The sequence below is a fragment of the Cupressus sempervirens genome, chromosome 10 (assembly GCF_028749045.1).
Source record: "Cupressus sempervirens isolate cs-2001-9-10 chromosome 10, ASM2874904v1, whole genome shotgun sequence".
Lineage (NCBI taxonomy): Eukaryota > Viridiplantae > Streptophyta > Pinopsida > Cupressales > Cupressaceae > Cupressus > Cupressus sempervirens.
In genome coordinates, this window is record NC_143127.1 from 375,221,348 (window position 1) to 375,224,335 (window position 2,988).

Genomic DNA, 2,988 nt, shown 5'->3' on the forward strand with positions numbered 1-2,988 from the left:
TAAATCCTCTAACCAAGTGACATTCCAAGTGAATGATCTAAATTCCTCTTACAAGGCTCACTCCTAACAGGATGATTGAAATCCTCTAACCAGGTCACATTTAACATTATGTATTGTAACCTTTAATAGGGTTGGCCTTTCATAGGGTATCACTTCAGAAGAGTGAGAATGAGTAGAATGCTATTGGTGGTTTTTCCCAAATTGAGTTTTCACATAAAATCCTTGTGTCAAATGTGCTATTGAATCTGTTATGTTTCATGCTTACATTTTTGTAAAGTTGTTTTGACCTAGGACAATAATCTACAAGTTTAAGTGATTGTATGATCTAATGGATGCATGCATGAATATGTTTATGGATATGGACTCACTAAGCTGTGAAAAGTTTTATTTGTACATCTAGACCTTGGATAACTGATTCACTCCCTGTCTCAATTATTCTAAAGAATTCCAACAATATAGGTGTGAAGATATCCTTTTTCAAATCTTTCATTATGAAAGAGGGATCAAACATGGAACACCAAAAGCCCATCGAAATAAGTATAAAATACTCTTTATATACATACATACACCTTATACAAATATCTTAATACATAAGATGTGTGTCAATATGAAATGTAAAATTTATGCATAAATCGATGTATTCCTACATATAGTAATATCTAAATCTTTCAAAGTATAATTAAATATGTGTGTTAGACTATAACAGGTAAGTTATGAAGATTGTTCTTAAAATCACAATATTGGTGGCATACATTTACCGCCTATAACTTTTTTTTTTTGAAAAAGAGGGGTAAAAATTTATTCAATCAAAGCCAAAAAATTACAAAAGGCTTCAGGCCCAAAAGAACTAGACTCAAACACAAGAACAATTAAATTCTATCCTTTTACACTAACTGCTCAAAAGTCCCAATATACTCAGTAGGAAGTCCATCACTTCCTAAAATGTCCCAACTATCTCCTTTCTTCGACACCCATTTTGCCAAGACATTAGTCGCTCCATTCCATTCCCTAGGAATATGACAAAAAGAGATCCAATCCAAGAAAGCTACTCAGATAAAGAATCTCTCAAACAATAGAGGCTAATTTCTAGTTAACATCATCCACAATCTGGTTATTGATCATATCCACAACAATCTGAGAATCTAACTCACACAACATATTCCTCCAACCTAAAGAGCATCCCCACTCAATAGCTATCTTAATGGCCAGGGCCTCCATCAAGTTATTGGAATGAACTCCTTTAAAAATAGAGAAAATAAAAATAACATTACCATCTTTACCTCTTCCAATTCCTCCCCACACCTGCCTGCCCAAGGTTCCCATGGGAAGATCCATTAGTATTAATTTTAAGGATATCCATCAGTGACAGCCTCCATCTCCCCACCCTACAAACCTTTCTCTTGAGTAGCTGAGATCTCTTACCACTTGTGCATCTTGATCCTTTGTCCACCAGTCACAAATTCTTGACAATACTGTAGTCACCAAGATCCACAAGTTCAGTCATATCACACTTGGCATAGATAGTTTGTTGGAGTCTTCTCAGAATCATCTGCCACAAATTAGTAACTCCCAAACTAGAATTATAGAAAATCCCACAGTTACATTCTAGAAAAAGATTCCAAAGAATAAAAGTAGGTCCAACATCCCAAGCCACCTAGAGGACCATTGTTTTCACCAGAGGTCTGCCAAGGCTATCCCAAAATTCAATAAGAGACTCAACATGAATACACCCATGACACCACACTTTCCACTACTTATGCCATATTTCTCTAGAGAAAGGACATAAGAAGAATAAGTGCAAAACACTCTCTCCATTCAACATATAGAGGAAATAGAGAGAAGGGCCCTGGAACCCTCTTCTCTGAAGGTTATCCCAAGTAAGATATTTCTTCTAAGCAACTAGCCATAAGAAAAAAATACACTTTGACTAAGAGAATTTATTCCAAACCTTCTTCCACCAAGGAACTTCAATTATTCCATGACATTGATTATCCAACTAAACATAACTTTGGGCTACATTAAACTTGCCTTTAGGACTTGGACCCCAAGCAAGGATATCCTTGTCCTTAGAGGAGATGCACAACCTATCAGAGAGGAGAGTAGCTAGATCAACCCAAATCTCCAAGGAACCCCCCAAAGGCCACTCACTTGGATCCTTCCAACAAGCCACGTCCACTGATCCACACTATTTAATAGTCTTGTAATAAGCCACCTTAATCCATCCTACAACAGTAAAAATTTGACAAAGAGCTTGGAAATGAGGGTAACTGGACAGAATGGGAGGATGGACATCTGAAGAGTCCTGCCAAAATAATACACTCGATCCCTCATTACATATCTAGAAAAGTCCTTCCTTCATAACGGAAGTTCCCTTTTTAAGAGTATCCCAAATAAAGGAGCCCTTTCCATCTAGAGCCAATCTAGGAATATCCTGATACTCCACTCTTGAAAAGTACTTTTGGGCTAGAATCTTAGCCCAATCCCAATCTTGATTATTGCACCACCTCCAGTATAACTTAGCAGCTAAAGCCTTGATACCAAGAGCCATACATTTAAGGCCCAAACCCCTAGCAAACTAGGACAAGAAAACCATGTTCCAATTGACTAGCTCCACTTAGAAGAGAGAAGATTGCCTTACCAAAGGAATTGTCAATAAAAAGCATCAAATTCCTTCATAACCCTAATGGGAGGAGCTTTCACAGGACACTTGTAAATGGGAAGAGCCCGAATCACTATATTGAGAAGGATAACTCTCGCAGTGTAAGAGAGCCATCTATGAGTCCAATGGCTCACCCAGATACGAAATTTGTCCAAAAGATCCCTCCAATATTCCTTTAGCTGAGTCCCTAGAGCTAAGGGGACTCCAAGATAAATCAAAGGAAGAGAGTCAATTTGAAACCTGAGAATCTTGGCAATCTCGAGTTGGATCAGCTGTGGAGCATTAAAGAAATAAATGGATGACTTACCTTCATTAATTTTCTGCCCAGA